Raw genomic sequence first — 16,141 nt, 5'->3', positions numbered from 1 at the left:
TAGCAAGGCCGGGAAAGGGGAATAAAAAGGGAGCTAAGAGCTGAAAGCATTGATTACTTGAGATGAAGTACTGGGAAAACTAATGCCACTTGGTTTACAAAATCCCTAGGAATGCATCCTCAGGTCTCAAAAGAAATAACGACAGAGATAATGGATGCATTAGTTGTAATCTTCTAACATTCATTAGATTCTAGAAATATTCGAGAGGACTGAAAAACCTCAACATTTTAGAAAGAGGAAGCAAGGAGCAATAGGCCAGTTAGTCCAGCATCTGTTATTGGTGAAATGTTGGAATCCATTTTGAAATAAGGTATAAAAGTCAGATAAAAGGTTGGCACAACATCAAGGACCAAAGGGCTGTGCTGTAAGCATTGATTTTGAGAGTTTGGATTTGGAAACAGCAGCATGTTCAGTTTTAGTGTGTGACCAAGGTCTGAAAGGGTTTAGTGCTGACTCCTCAGTACTTCTGGGAACTTTATTTTACAACAACACCGTATGAAAGAAAAAGAGATACCCTGGAATGGGAATGGGAGGTCGTCTGTATTGGGAGAGTTTTATGAATAGAGAGAGAGTAAGATTTCAGGAGCACTGCTGTTTGGAGGGTTTGAACAAATGGAGAGACTGGATCGGTTGGGACTATTTTCCCTGGAGAGTCAGAGGCTGAGGGGTGACTTCATAGAGATTTATAAAATCATGAGCAGCTTTGATAGGGTGAAGTTAAAAATCATACAATACCAGGGTATAGTCCAACGGGTTTATTTGGAAGTACAAGCTTTTGAAGCACTGCTCCTTTGTCAGTAGCTACCTGATGAAGGACCAGTGCTCCAAAAGCTTATACTTCCAAATAAACCTGTTGGACTATACCCTGGTGTTGTGTGATTTTTAATTTTGTACACACAAGTCCAACACCTGCACCTCCAAATCATTAATGGGCTGAAGAGCCAAGGTCTCTTCCCAAGGAGAGTCCAAAATTAGAGGGTATACATTTAAGATGAGGGAGAAAGATTTAAAAGGGATCTAAGGGATAACTTTTTCACACAGAGGGTGGTGCATGCATGGAATGAACTGCCAGAGGAAGTGGTGGAGGCTGGTACAATTACAACATTTAAAAGGCATCTGGATGGGTATATGAACAGGAAGGGTTTAGAGGGAAAATAAGCCATATGCTGGTAAATAGTCCCATATCAGTTGAGAATATCTGGTCAGCATGGATGAGTTGGACTGAAAGGTCTGTCACCATGCTGTACAACTCTATGAGCTTCTTTAAGTTAGAAGGATCAGGAATTGATTTTATTTTTGCTCAGTGGAATGATCCATAGGTTTCAGTTCAAAAGGTCCTGGTGAAAGAAAGAAACATTTTCTGCTGATGAAGAGAGATCATTTAGCCCAGTTAGGAAGTGGGTTATTGTTAAAACAAAATCAGCAGCATTGTGTTTCGGTGAAAGACAGCCCTCATTGAATGAATTTTGAGAATGATCTATCAAGCCAGATTTCAGTCAGGGATCTGCCTTGGTCAGAAATAACATCAGCTGGGGCCATCACAGTTGATAAAGAGGTACTAGCAGCATACTTAGAAAATCATAATACAATTGGGCAGAGTCAACATGGTTTTGTGAATGGAATGGGGTGGTATGATGGCACAATGATTAGCACTGCTACCTCACACCACCAGGATCCCAGGTTTGCTTCCAATCTTCAGTGACTATGTGGAGTTTGCATATTCTCCCCTTGTCTACATGGGTTCCCTCTGGGTGTTCTGGTTTCAACTCAGCAGTGCAAACATGCGCACATTAGGTGGATTGGTCATGGGAAAAACCCCATTGAATGGCATCTTTCTGCATCACAAGGATTCTATTCTATGAAAATCGTGTTTGATAAATTTATTATTCTTTGCAAGTGTTACGATCAAGGTGGGGATTCAGGAATTATCTACACACGGGACAGGGAATGGGACATCAGCTGGAAGTAGGATGGGGAACGGGGAATTGACTATGTGCAACTTGTGGAATGGGAAATGGGAAAATCACCTGCAAGCAGCATGGGAAATGAGGAATTACCTAAATGCAGGACAGGGGATGGGGAGTGGGAATTAGCTATATGTAGGATGGGGAATGGTGAATCAGCTGGAATGGGACAAGGAATGGGGAACTGTCAATGTGCCAGATAGGAAATGGGGAATTGTCTAAATGCAGGACAGGGGATGGGGAATAGGAATTAGTTATACGCAGGATGTGAAATGGTAAATCAGCTGAAATGGTAAATCAGCTGGAATGGGACAGGGAATGGGGAACTGTCAATGTGCTAGACGGGAAATGGGGAGTTGTCTAAATGCAGGACAGGGGATTGGGAACGGGAAATCGACTATTCACAGAATGGGAATAGGGAATTAGTTATACACAGGATGGGGAATGGGAAAATATCAATAGGCAAGTTGGGGAATGGGGAATGGGACAGGGGATGGGGAACTGTCAATATGCTAAAAGGAGAATGGAGATTTGTCAATAGCTAGAAGGGGGAGGAAAATTGACGTTGAAATGTTGGGCCATGGGGCTGTGGAGTTGATTGGTGCAGGTGTCCCAGAGATGTTCCCTAAAGCGCTCTGTGAGGAGGTGTCCATTCTTCCCAATGTAGAGGAGACTGCATCGGGATCAATGGATACAATAAATGATATTGGTGGATGTGCAGGTGAAACTTTGATGGATATGGAAGGCTCCTTTAGGGCCTTGGATGGAGGTGAGGGAGGAGGTGTGGGCGCAGGTTTTGCAATTCCTGCAGTGGCAGGGGAAGGTGCCAGGACAGGAGAGTAGGTTGTAGGGGGGCATGGACCTGACCAGGTAGTCAAGGAGGGAATGGTCTTTGAGGAAGGCGGAAAGGGCTGGGGAGGGAAATATATCCCTGGTAGTGGGGTTTGTTTGTATGTGGAAGAAATGTCGGCGGATGATAGGGTTTATGCAAAGGTTGGTGGGGTGGAAGGTGAAGACTAGGGGGGGGGGGGGTTCTGTCCTTGTTGCAGTTGGAGGGGTGAGGTTTGAGGGCGGAGGTGCGGAATGTGGATGAGATGCATTGGAGGGCATCTTCAACCACGTGGGAAGGGAAATTGCGGTCTCTAAAGATGGAGGCCATCTGGTGTGTTCTGTGGTGGAACTGGTCCTTCTAGGAGCAGATCCAGCAGAGGCGGAGGAATTGGGAATACGGGATGGCATTTTTGCAGGAGGTAGGGTGGGAAGAGGTGTAGTCCAGGTAGCTGTGGGAGTTGGTGGGTTTGTAAAAAATGTCAGTGTCAAGTCGGTCATCATTAATGGAGATGGAGAGGTCCAGGAAGGGGAGGGAGGTGTCAGAGATGGTCTAGGTGAACTTAAGGTCAGGGTGTAATATGTTGGTGAAGTTGAAGAATTGCAGGAGCACGAGGTGGCGCCGATGCAGTCATCAATCAGCAGAGGAAGAGGTGTGGGGGGGTGGGGGGAGGAGTGAGGCCGGTGTAGCTATGGAAGATGGACTGTTCTACATAGCCGACAAAGAGACAGGCATAGGTGAGGCCCATACGGGTGCCCACGGCTACCCCTTTGGTCTGGAGGAAGTGGGAGGATTCGAAGGAGAAATTGTTAAGGGTGAGGACCAGTTCGGCCAAATGAATGAGAGTGTCGGTGGAAGGGTACTGTTGGGGACGTCGGGAGAGGAAGAAATGGAGGGCTTGGAGGCCCTGGTCATGGTGGATGGAGGTGTAGAGGGATTGGATGTCCATGGTCAAAGTTTCACCTGCGCATCCACCAATATCATTTATTGTATCCGTTGCTCCCGATGCGGTCTCCTCTACATTGGGGAGACTGGACGCCTCCTAGCAGAGCACTTCAGGGAACATCTCCGGGAGACCTGCACCAATCAACCCCACCGCCCTGTGGCCCAACATTTCAACTCCCTCTCCCACTCTGCCAAGGACATGCGGGTCCTGGGCTTCCTCCACCGCCGCTCCCTCACCACCTGGAGGAAAAACGCCTCATCTTCCGTCTCAGAACACTTCAACCCCAGGGTATCAAGTTTCCTCATTTCCCCTCCCCCACCTTACCCCAATTCCAACCTTCCACTGTCCCCATGACCTGTCCTACCTGCTAATCTCCCTTCCCACCTATCCACTCCACCCTCCTCTCTGACCTATCACCTTCATCCCTACCCCCATTCACCTATTGTACTCTTTGCTACTTTCTCCCCAGCCCCACCTCTCTTACCCCCCTCCATTTATCTCTCCACCCTGGAGGCTTCCTGCCTCCATTCCTGATGAAGGGCTTTTGCCCGAAACGTCGATTTTCCTGCTCCTCGGATGCTGCCTGACCTGCTGTGCTTTCCCAGCACCACACTGATCTAGACTCTTGTTTCCAACATCTGCAGTGCTCACTTTTGCCTAATAGTTAGAAGGGGAATGGGCAATTGGCTAGAAGCCTTATTCATCATGGCATATGTAAAAGATGTAGACAAGAGTTTTGGAGGATGAATATGAAGGTGCACTAGATGGAGTGCTTCCTCTATGATGAGAGGCTGGATAAGCTTGGATAGTTTTCTTTGGAGCATGAAGATTGAGTAGGACTTGAAAGAAGTCTATAAGATTATGAGGGGCATAGACAGGGTGAATAGAAAGCAGCTGTTCCCCTTATCGAAGGGTCAGTAAGAGCACACTTGTAAAGGAGGAAGGCAGGTGGTTTAATGGGGATTTGAAGACAATACCTTTCACACAGAGGGTCTGGAATGCACCATCTGGGAGGGAAGATGAGGTGGGTAACAGCACAACTTCTAAAAAGTAGGTGGCTGGGCACTTTAAGTTGTCATAAAGCTGCTCTTCTTTTTCTAAAAGCTGTTCCTTTTCTCAAGGATACTGTGCCCTTGGATTTTTTCAGAGGGGTCATAAACTACTCAGGCTCCAAATCAACTGGTTTGGTCCAGAGATGAAAGGCCTTTCTGTTTACACATAAACTGAAGAGACTTTAAGCCAAAGCTTTTGTTTTTAGAAGTAACCTGTATAACTCAAGGTTGGGGGGGGGGGGGGGGCGTGGCCAGCTCTCCAGCTGAGCAGTTCAGTTCAGAACTTTAGTGAGGAGTTCTGCAGTGGTGCTGTGTGGCAACAGGCTGCTAAACTCGCTCTCCTTCCGCCCTTCTAACTTCAACCTGGAAACCTTGGTTTCATTTTTACTGTGTTTGAGGGGTTTCTTTATTGGGACTGTGGTGCATATTCGGAACAACATAACTAAGGTTCTGCAAGTGCTCTTTATTCTGCTCCTTGTGTTTTATTCCGTAATGTTGTGAATATATTTTTGTCTGTTTTAAAAGCTAGTAGTCGACCTGGCTAACTTACTCCAGGTAATTCTCACTGTACACCTACTGAAACAAATTATAGTCGGGGCTGCCTGCTTAAGAATGTTTTGAGTGGTCTGACCTCGTCCATAACAAAGTGTCATAAAATTCAAGACTAAGGGCCTATGTCTGGAGAGTGGGATGACTGTAGATTTAGTGTCATTTTGGCAGCAGAGTCAATATGCCAAGAGGCTTCTTCTGCATTGTATGATGCAACGGTGGGCTGTACACAGGATAGAGAATGGGGAACTGTTTTGGAAGCAGGATGGAGAAATCCCGGAATGGAATATTCACTTGTACGATAAGGGCTGTATAAAAGTCAGGAAGTTGTGCTAAAGGTGCACAAGGCATCGGTGAAACTGAACCTGGAATACCGTGCACAGTTTGGGTCCATTCCTTAACAAAGGCATGTACATTCCTTGGAAAAAATTCAGAGACCTTTCACTCGGATGACTCCTGAAGGTGATTTAGGAGAACCTACAAATCAGACGGTTGGGAAACCCATGGTCTCTTCCCCCGTCTTCAGAGGGTAAAGCAGGTGGATGTTCTGACAGCAGGGAGGCTGGACTACTGCCCCCTGTTCACAGAGAGACGGGTCTATTGACCCCTGTTCACACAGAGATGGGTCTATTGGCCCCTGTTAAGAGAGAGGCGGGTCTATCACCCCCCTGTTAAGAGAGAGGTGGGCCTATCGGCCCCAGCTCACGGAGAGACGGGTCTATCACCACCACCCCCCCCACCTTGTTGACAGAGAGACGGGTCTATCACCACCACCCTCCCCACCTTGTTGACAGAGAGGCGAGTCTATCGCCCCCCCCCCGTTCACAAAGAGACGGGGCTATCGCCCCCTGTTCACAGAGAGACGGGTCTATTGCCTCAGTTCACAGAGAGGCGGGTCCATCACCCCCCTGTTCACAGAGAGATGGATCTATTGCCCCCTGTTCACAGAGAGATGGATCTATCACCCCCCCTGTTCACAGAGAGATGGATCTATCACCCCCCTGTTCACAGAGAGATGGATCTATCACCCCCCTGTTCACAGAGAGATGGATCTATCATCCCCCCTGTTCACAGAGAGATGGATCTATCATCCCCCCTGTTCACAGAGAGATGGATCTATCATCCCCCCTGTTCACAGAGAGATGGATCTATCACCCCCCTGTTCACAGAGAGATGGATCTATCACCCCCCTGTTCACAGAGAGATGGATCTATCACCCCCCTGTTCACAGAGAGATGGATCTATCACCCCCCTGTTCACAGAGAGATGGATCTATCACCCCCCTGTTCACAGAGAGATGGATCTATCACCCCCCTGTTCACAGAGAGATGGATCTATCACCCCCCTGTTCACAGAGAGATGGATCTATCACCCCCCTGTTCACAGAGAGATGGATCTATCACCCCCCTGTTCACAGAGAGATGGATCTATCACCCCCCTGTTCACAGAGAGATGGATCTATCAGCCCCTGTTCACAGAGAGATGGATCTATCACCCCCCCTGTTCACAGAGAGATGGATCTATCAGCCCCTGTTCACAGAGAGATGGATCTATCACCCCCCCTGTTCACAGAGATGCTGGTCTATCACCCCCCTGTTCACAGAGAGATGGATCTATCACCCCCCTGTTCACAGAGAGATGGATCGATCACCCCCTGTTCACAGAGAGATGGATCTATCACCCCCCTGTTCACAGAGAGATGGATCTATTGCCCCCCTGTTCACAGAGAGGTGGATCTATTGCCCCCTGTTCACAGAGAGATGGATCTATCACCCCCCCTGTTCACAGAGAGATGGATCTATCATCCCCCCTGTTCACAGAGAGATGGATCTATCACCCCCCTGTTCACAGAGAGATGGATCTATCACCCCCCTGTTCACAGACAGGCGGGTCCATCACCCCCCTGTTCACAGACAGGCGGGTCTATCACCCCCCTGTTCACAGACAGGCGGGTCTATCACCCCCCTGTTCACAGACAGGCGGGTCCATCACCCCCCTGTTCACAGACAGGCGGGTCTACCAACCGCCTGTTCAGAGAGAGTCGGGTCTACCAACCGCCTGTTCAGAGAGAGTCGGGTCTACCAACCGCCTGTTCAGAGAGAGTCGGGTCTACCAACCGCCTGTTCAGAGAGAGTCGGGTCTGTCACCCCTGTTCACAGTGACACGGGCCCATCACCCCCTGTTCACAGAAAGGTGGGTTTTTTGCCCCCTGCTCACAGATAGTTGGATCTAATACCCCCCTCTTTACAGAGTGTCGGGTCTATCAGCCCCTGTTCACAGAGAGGTGGGTCTATTGCCCCCTGTTCACAAAGAGGCGGGTCTATCAGCCCCCTGTTCACAGAGAGGCGGGTCTATTGCCTCAGTTCACAGAGATGGGTCTAATGCCACCCTGTTCACTGAGAGATGGATCTATCACCCCCCTGTTCACAGAGAGATGGATCTATCACCCCCCCTGTTCACAGAGAGATGGATCTATTGCCCCCTGTTCACAGAGAGATGGATCTATCACCCCCCTGTTCACAGAGAGATGGATCTATCACCCCCCTGTTCACAGAGAGATGGATCTATCACCCCCCTGTTCACAGAGAGATGGATCTATCACCCCCCCTGTTCACAGAGAGATGGATCTATCACCCCCCCTGTTCACAGAGAGATGGATCTATTGCCCCCTGTTCACAGAGAGGCGGGTCTATCACCCCCCTGTTCACAGAGAGATGGATCTATCACCCCCCTGTTCACAGAGAGATGGATCTATCACCCCCCCTGTTCACAGAGAGATGGATCTATCATCCCCCTGTTCACAGAGAGATGGATCTATCACCCCCCTGTTCACAGAGAGATGGATCTATCACCCCCCCTGTTCACAGTGAGATGGGTCTATCACCCCCCTGTTCACAGAGAGATGGGTCTATCACCCCCCTGTTCACAGAGAGATGGATCTATCACCCCCCTGTTCACAGAGAGATGGATCTATCACCCCCCTGTTCACAGAGAGATGGATCTATTGCCCCCTGTTCACAGAGAGATGGATCTATTGCCCCCTGTTCACAGAGAGATGGATCTATCACCCCCCTGTTCACAGAGAGATGGATCTATCACCCCCCTGTTCACAGAGAGATGGATCTATCACCCCCCTGTTCACAGAGAGATGGATCTATCACCCCCCCTGTTCACAGAGAGATGGATCTATCACCCCCCCTGTTCACAGAGAGATGGATCTATTGCCCCCTGTTCACAGAGAGGCGGGTCTATCACCCCCCTGTTCACAGAGAGATGGATCTATCACCCCCCTGTTCACAGAGAGATGGATCTATCACCCCCCCTGTTCACAGAGAGATGGATCTATCATCCCCCTGTTCACAGAGAGATGGATCTATCACCCCCCTGTTCACAGAGAGATGGATCTATCACCCCCCTGTTCACAGAGAGATGGATCTATCACCCCCCTGTTCACAGAGAGATGGATCTATCACCCCCCTGTTCACAGAGAGATGGATCTATCACCCCCCTGTTCACAGACAGGCGGGTCCATCACCCCCCTGTTCACAGACAGGCGGGTCCATCACCCCCCTGTTCACAGAGAGATGGATCTATCACCCCCCCTGTTCACAGACAGGCGGGTCCATCACCCCCCTGTTCACAGACAGGCGGGTCCATCACCCCCCTGTTCACAGACAGGCGGGTCCATCACCCCCCTGTTCACAGACAGGCGGGTCCATCACCCCCCTGTTCACAGACAGGCGGGTCCATCACCCCCCTGTTCACAGACAGGCGGGTCCATCACCCCCCTGTTCACAGACAGGCGGGTCCATCACCCCCCTGTTCACAGACAGGCGGGTCCATCACCCCCCTGTTCACAGACAGGCGGGTCCATCACCCCCCTGTTCACAGACAGGCGGGTCCATCACCCCCCTGTTCACAGACAGGCGGGTCCATCACCCCCCTGTTCACAGACAGGCGGGTCCATCACCCCCCTGTTCACAGACAGGCGGGTCCATCACCCCCCTGTTCACAGACAGGCGGGTCCATCACCCCCCTGTTCACAGACAGGCGGGTCCATCACCCCCCTGTTCACAGACAGGCGGGTCTACCAACCGCCTGTTCAGAGAGAGTCGGGTCTACCAACCGCCTGTTCAGAGAGAGTCGGGTCTACCAACCGCCTGTTCAGAGAGTCGGGTCTACCACCGCCTGTTCAGAGAGTCGGGTCTACCAACCGCCTGTTCAGAGAGAGTCGGGTCTGTCACCCCTGTTCACAGTGACACGGGCCCATCACCCCCTGTTCACAGAAAGGTGGGTTTTTTGCCCCCTGCTCACAGATAGTTGGATCTAATACCCCCCTCTTTACAGAGTGTCGGGTCTATCAGCCCCTGTTCACAGAGAGGTGGGTCTATTGCCCCCTGTTCACAAAGAGGCGGGTCTATCAGCCCCCTGTTCACAGAGAGGCGGGTCTATTGCCTCAGTTCACAGAGATGGGTCTAATGCCACCCTGTTCACTGAGAGATGGATCTATCACCCCCCCTGTTCACAGAGAGATGGATCTATCACCCCCCTGTTCACAGAGAGATGGATCTATCACCCCCCTGTTCACAGAGAGATGGATCTATCACCCCCCTGTTCACAGAGAGATGGATCTATCACCCCCCTGTTCACAGAGAGATGGATCTATCACCCCCCTGTTCACAGACAGGCGGGTCCATCACCCCCCTGTTCACAGACAGGCGGGTCTATCACCCCCCTGTTCACAGACAGGCGGGTCCATCACCCCCCTGTTCACAGACAGGCGGGTCCATCACCCCCCTGTTCACAGACAGGCGGGTCCATCACCCCCCTGTTCACAGACAGGCGGGTCCATCACCCCCCTGTTCACAGACAGGCGGGTCTACCAACCGCCTGTTCAGAGAGAGTCGGGTCTACCAACCGCCTGTTCAGAGAGAGTCGGGTCTACCAACCGCCTGTTCAGAGAGAGTCGGGTCTACCAACCGCCTGTTCAGAGAGAGTCGGGTCTGTCACCCCTGTTCACAGTGACACGGGCCCATCACCCCCTGTTCACAGAAAGGTGGGTTTTTTGCCCCCTGCTCACAGATAGTTGGATCTAATACCCCCCTCTTTACAGAGTGTCGGGTCTATCAGCCCCTGTTCACAGAGAGGTGGGTCTATTGCCCCCTGTTCACAAAGAGGCGGGTCTATCAGCCCCCTGTTCACAGAGAGGCGGGTCTATTGCCTCAGTTCACAGAGATGGGTCTAATGCCACCCTGTTCACTGAGAGATGGATCTATCATCCCCCCTGTTCACAGAGAGATGGATCTATCACCCCCCCTGTTCACAGTGAGATGGGTCTATCACCCCCCTGTTCACAGAGAGATGGATCTATCACCCCCCTGTTCACAGAGAGATGGATCTATCACCCCCCTGTTCACAGAGAGATGGATCTATTGCCCCCTGTTCACAGAGAGATGGATCTATCACCCCCCTGTTCACAGAGAGATGGATCTATCACCCCCCTGTTCACAGAGAGATGGATCTATCACCCCCCTGTTCACAGAGAGATGGATCTATCACCCCCCTGTTCACAGAGAGATGGATCTATCACCCCCCCTGTTCACAGAGAGATGGATCTATCACCCCCCCTGTTCACAGAGAGATGGATCTATTGCCCCCTGTTCACAGAGAGGCGGGTCTATCACCCCCCTGTTCACAGAGAGATGGATCTATCACCCCCCTGTTCACAGAGAGATGGATCTATCACCCCCCCTGTTCACAGTGAGATGGATCTATCACCCCCCTGTTCACAGAGAGATGGATCTATCACCCCCCTGTTCACAGAGAGATGGATCTATCACCCCCCCTGTTCACAGAGAGATGGATCTATCACCCCCCCTGTTCACAGAGAGATGGATCTATTGCCCCCTGTTCACAGAGAGGCGGGTCTATCACCCCCCTGTTCACAGAGAGATGGATCTATCACCCCCCTGTTCACAGAGAGATGGATCTATCACCCCCCCTGTTCACAGAGAGATGGATCTATCATCCCCCTGTTCACAGAGAGATGGATCTATCACCCCCCTGTTCACAGAGAGATGGATCTATCACCCCCCCTGTTCACAGTGAGATGGGTCTATCACCCCCCTGTTCACAGAGAGATGGATCTATCACCCCCCTGTTCACAGAGAGATGGATCTATCACCCCCCTGTTCACAGAGAGATGGATCTATTGCCCCCTGTTCACAGAGAGATGGATCTATTGCCCCCTGTTCACAGAGAGATGGATCTATCACCCCCCTGTTCACAGAGAGATGGATCTATCACCCCCCTGTTCACAGAGAGATGGATCTATCACCCCCCTGTTCACAGAGAGATGGATCTATCACCCCCCCTGTTCACAGAGAGATGGATCTATCACCCCCCCTGTTCACAGAGAGATGGATCTATTGCCCCCTGTTCACAGAGAGGCGGGTCTATCACCCCCCTGTTCACAGAGAGATGGATCTATCACCCCCCTGTTCACAGAGAGATGGATCTATCACCCCCCCTGTTCACAGAGAGATGGATCTATCATCCCCCTGTTCACAGAGAGATGGATCTATCATCCCCCCTGTTCACAGAGAGATGGATCTATCACCCCCCTGTTCACAGAGAGATGGATCTATCACCCCCCTGTTCACAGAGAGATGGATCTATCACCCCCCTGTTCACAGAGAGATGGATCTATCACCCCCCTGTTCACAGAGAGATGGATCTATCACCCCCCTGTTCACAGACAGGCGGGTCCATCACCCCCCTGTTCACAGACAGGCGGGTCCATCACCCCCCTGTTCACAGAGAGATGGATCTATCACCCCCCCTGTTCACAGACAGGCGGGTCCATCACCCCCCTGTTCACAGACAGGCGGGTCCATCACCCCCCTGTTCACAGACAGGCGGGTCCATCACCCCCCTGTTCACAGACAGGCGGGTCCATCACCCCCCTGTTCACAGACAGGCGGGTCCATCACCCCCCTGTTCACAGACAGGCGGGTCCATCACCCCCCTGTTCACAGACAGGCGGGTCCATCACCCCCCTGTTCACAGACAGGCGGGTCCATCACCCCCCTGTTCACAGACAGGCGGGTCCATCACCCCCCTGTTCACAGACAGGCGGGTCCATCACCCCCCTGTTCACAGACAGGCGGGTCCATCACCCCCCTGTTCACAGACAGGCGGGTCCATCACCCCCCTGTTCACAGACAGGCGGGTCCATCACCCCCCTGTTCACAGACAGGCGGGTCCATCACCCCCCTGTTCACAGACAGGCGGGTCTACCAACCGCCTGTTCAGAGAGAGTCGGGTCTACCAACCGCCTGTTCAGAGAGAGTCGGGTCTACCAACCGCCTGTTCAGAGAGTCGGGTCTACCACCGCCTGTTCAGAGAGTCGGGTCTACCAACCGCCTGTTCAGAGAGAGTCGGGTCTGTCACCCCTGTTCACAGTGACACGGGCCCATCACCCCCTGTTCACAGAAAGGTGGGTTTTTTGCCCCCTGCTCACAGATAGTTGGATCTAATACCCCCCTCTTTACAGAGTGTCGGGTCTATCAGCCCCTGTTCACAGAGAGGTGGGTCTATTGCCCCCTGTTCACAAAGAGGCGGGTCTATCAGCCCCCTGTTCACAGAGAGGCGGGTCTATTGCCTCAGTTCACAGAGATGGGTCTAATGCCATCCTGTTCACTGAGAGATGGATCTATCACCCCCCCTGTTCACAGAGAGATGGATCTATCACCCCCCTGTTCACAGAGAGATGGATCTATCACCCCCCTGTTCACAGAGAGATGGATCTATCACCCCCCTGTTCACAGAGAGATGGATCTATCACCCCCCTGTTCACAGAGAGATGGATCTATCACCCCCCTGTTCACAGAGAGATGGATCTATCACCCCCCTGTTCACAGAGAGGTGGATCTATCACCCCCCCTGTTCACAGAGAGATGGATCTATCACCCCCCCTGTTCACAGAGAGATGGATCTATCATCCCCCTGTTCACAGAGAGATGGATCTATCACCCCCCTGTTCACAGACAGGCGGGTCTATCACCCCCCTGTTCACAGACAGGCGGGTCCATCACCCCCCTGTTCACAGACAGGCGGGTCCATCACCCCCCTGTTCACAGACAGGCGGGTCCATCACCCCCCTGTTCACAGACAGGCGGGTCCATCACCCCCCTGTTGACAGACAGGCGGGTCTACCAACCGCCTGTTCAGAGAGAGTCGGGTCTACCAACCGCCTGTTCAGAGAGAGTCGGGTCTGTCACCCCTGTTCACAGTGACACGGGCCCATCACCCCCTGTTCACAGAAAGGTGGGTTTTTTGCCCCCTGCTCACAGATAGTTGGATCTAATACCCCCCTCTTTACAGAGTGTCGGGTCTATCAGCCCCTGTTCACAGAGAGGTGGGTCTATTGCCCCCGTTCACAAAGAGGCGGGTCTATCAGCCCCCTGTTCACAGAGAGGCGGGTCTATTGCCTCAGTTCACAGAGATGGGTCTTATGCCACCCTGTTCACTGAGAGGCGGGTCTCTCATCCCTGTTCATAGAGAGATGGGTCCATTGCCCCCTGTTCACTGAGAGGCGGGTCTCTCATCCCTGTTCACACACAGGTGGGTCTATCACCCCCTGTTCACAGAGAGACGGATCTATTGCCCCCTGTTCACAGAGAGGCGGGTCTCTCATCTCTGTTCACAGAGGGGTGGATCTATCAGCCCCTGTTCACAGAGAGGCCGGCCTATCACCCCCTGTTCACAGAGGTCTGAAACCTCACCACCCTCAGCCCCTGCCCAGGACTGTGCTGAGATCAATGCTGTTGCATGGCATATAGAACAATAAACAGCCATTTCTCCTTTGAGAAAAAAGGATAAGATTTATGGTTGAAACATAACATTTTGAGGTTGCTTGAAGGATTGATGTTGGAAAGGGTTCCTGTTAGCAAATTACAACTGGGAGAATGGCTCCAAAACAAGGAGCCTCTCAATTAATATCAAAATGAGGAGGAATTTCCCTGGAGGATTGTTCATCCTGGAATTCCCAGTCCCAGATTGTTGATGGGGAAGGGAATATGGGGCAGACAGGAAGTAGAGTTAAGGTCACAATTAGATCACCAATGATTCTGATGACTGGTGGAACTGGCTTGATGGGCTGAATGGTCTACTTGTACTGTCTGGTTTTGAACTGATTTTAGCATGAACGTGACTGAGTGGCAGATGGAGTTTCGTTGTGATAAATGTGAGATGCTACATTTTGGAAAGGCACATCAAGGCAGGACTTATACACTTAATGGTAAGGTCCTGGGGAGTGTTGCTGAACAAAGTTATCTGGGAGTGCAGGTTCACAGCTCCTCGAAAGTAGAGTTGCAGATAGATAGGATAGTGAAGGCAGCTTTTGGAACACTTGCCTTGATTGGTCAGTGCATTGAGTAGACGAGTTGGGAGGTCATGTTATGGCTGTACAGAACAATTGTTAGGCCACTATTGGAATATTGTGTGTAATTCTGGTCTGTCTCCTATAGGAAAGATGTTGTTAAATTTGAAAGAGTTCAGAAAAAATTTACAAGAATGTTGCCAGGTTTGAAGGATTTGAGCTACAGGGAGAGGTTGAACAGGCTGGGGCTGTTTTCCCTGGAGCGTCAGAGGCTGAGGGGTGACCTTATAGAGGTTTACAAAATTATGAGGGGGCATGGATAGAATGAATAGTCAAGGTCTTTTTCCCCCAGGGATAGGGGAGTCCAAAACTAGACAGCATAGGTTTAGGGTGAGAGGGGAGGTTTAGGGTGAGAGGGGAAAGATATGAAAAGGACCTAAGGGGTAACATTTTCAGGCAGAGAGTGGCAGAGGTGGAATGAGCTGTCAGAGGAAATGGTAGCGACAGGAACAATGACAACATTTCAAAGGCAGTTGGATGGCTCTGTGAATAGAAACTATTTAGAGAGATATGGGGCGAATGCTGGCAAATGGGATTAGATTAATTTAATTTAGAATATTTGGTTGGAATGGATGAGTTGGACCAAAGGATCTATTTTCATGCTGTACATCTCTATGACTCTGTGGTCCCTCTCATGCTTGGAGTAAAAATTAACAAACTTGGATGCTGGAAATTGGAAATAAAAATTGAAAAGCCCAGAACTCCTTAGTAGTTCCTGCAGTCCCTGTACTGCACTGTCCAGTGAGGCTCAATCTAAGTTGGAGGAACAACCGTCGAGTGGATACTTAACAATTGCAACAGAATTCAACAAGTTCAAATTGTAAACCCTGACCCAACTTTGTTACTTTTTCTTGTTTAAATTTTCTTTTCCCAGCTCCCAGTAGATCTGCTCTTTGGACATTTTTTTTGTTGTTTCTTTTCTTGTTACCTTTCTATTCGCTGTCAAGACTGAGGCTTTTGTACAGGGTCTGATCATGACATTCAGGGTAATTGGCCGGCTGGGGTAGCCTGGCTGGAGAAGGGTAGCTGTCATCTTCGGGAGGGTATCAACAGGCTGGTCAGTGGGTACAGCAGAAGCAAATGGAATTCAACCCAGAAAAGTGTGAGGTAATGAACTTGGGGAGTGCTATCAAGGCAAGGGTTTGCACTATAACTGATAAGACCCTGGAAAGTACTGAAGATCAAAGGGATCTTGGTGTGCACATCCACAGATCCCCGAAGGCAGCTGGAAGCAAAATAAGGTGGTTACACAGGCACAAGGAATGTTTACTTTTATTAGACGAGGCATAGAATACAAGAGCAGGAACACGATGTTGGAACTGTGTCAAATACTGGTTAGGCCCCACTCGTGTACTACAC

This window comes from Chiloscyllium punctatum, chromosome 18, assembly GCF_047496795.1.
Source record: "Chiloscyllium punctatum isolate Juve2018m chromosome 18, sChiPun1.3, whole genome shotgun sequence".
Classification (NCBI taxonomy): domain Eukaryota; kingdom Metazoa; phylum Chordata; class Chondrichthyes; order Orectolobiformes; family Hemiscylliidae; genus Chiloscyllium; species Chiloscyllium punctatum.
The sequence above is the reverse complement of the archived record's forward strand: the minus strand, read 5'-3'. Positions refer to the sequence as shown.